This window comes from Microtus ochrogaster, unplaced genomic scaffold (genome assembly GCF_000317375.1).
Source record: "Microtus ochrogaster isolate Prairie Vole_2 unplaced genomic scaffold, MicOch1.0 UNK208, whole genome shotgun sequence".
NCBI lineage: Eukaryota > Metazoa > Chordata > Mammalia > Rodentia > Cricetidae > Microtus > Microtus ochrogaster.
In genome coordinates this window covers 112752-113737 of record NW_004949306.1, presented here as the reverse complement: position 1 = coordinate 113737, position 986 = coordinate 112752, and the positions used below count along the sequence as shown (strand labels likewise).

At 45.5% G+C, this 986-nt stretch overlaps 1 pseudogene; it reads right to left on the bottom strand.

Annotated features, from left to right (window-relative positions):
- Positions 1–577: 577 nt before the first annotated feature.
- LOC101999966 overlaps positions 578–986 on the bottom strand; it is a 940-nt pseudogene continuing 531 nt past the window's right edge.

Here is a 986-nt window from a genome sequence, read left to right as displayed (position 1 = left end):
TGTGTGTGTGTGTGACACAGGGTCTCTCAGTGAACTTTGAAGCAGGTGAAAGTCACCTGACAGAGTTGTCATGCACACTATTAAATTCACACTTCCCTGGTGGATAGAACTGAATTTTCATGTGTTTATTGCCCATTTGCACTTCTTTTCAGGACTCTGCTCTGTCCATTTCCTGATTTATTGGCCAGATGATTTGAGGATCCCTTGCTATCTGATTCAGTTTTGAACTCTTTCTATAGACTACGTGTTAATTCCTTGTCAGAAGTGTCTGGCCACCTTCTCGCCTATTCTGGCTGACTCCTCCCTCTGTTGTTTCCTTAGCTGTGCACTAACTTCTCGATTCCATGCAATCCCATCTGCCAATTCTTCCAACTCATTCTGTAGCCCAGGCTGGTGTGGAACTCACTCTGTAGCTCAGGCTGATGTGGAACTTGCTCTGTAGACCAGGCTGGCCTTGAACTCACAGAGATTCTCCTGTCTTGGCCTCCTGAGAGGTGGGATTAAAGGCATGTGCACCACCACCTGGCTTCATCTGCCAATTCTTTTTTTTGGGGGGGGGGCATTGTAGCGAACGCCTTTAATTCAAGCACTCGGGAGGCAGAGGCAGGGGCTGCATACAAGAAATGTCAGACAAGAGAAAGCTGCTGTTTGGTGGTAGCAGGTACCTCTGTCCCATCAAATTAATCATTCTGGAAAAGCTAGAGTTGTTTTCAATGATCTGTGGTGATAAATCCAGCTCTGTAACAGACATATCATCTTCTGTCAATAGAAGCGTCTGAAGATGCATGTCATTGGGGGTAGGCAAGTGCCTTCCCATCTCACATAATTCTGACAAGTTGCAAGCATTGGGTGGTAATGGGACGCGGCCACTATTTCCATGCTGAGTTTCAACAACTGGGCAGAGATCACTGCTTTTGAGATTATCTTGGATTATCTGAGAGGATCCACCCCAAATCACTCTCTGATCTTTGTTTTTTTTTGTTTTT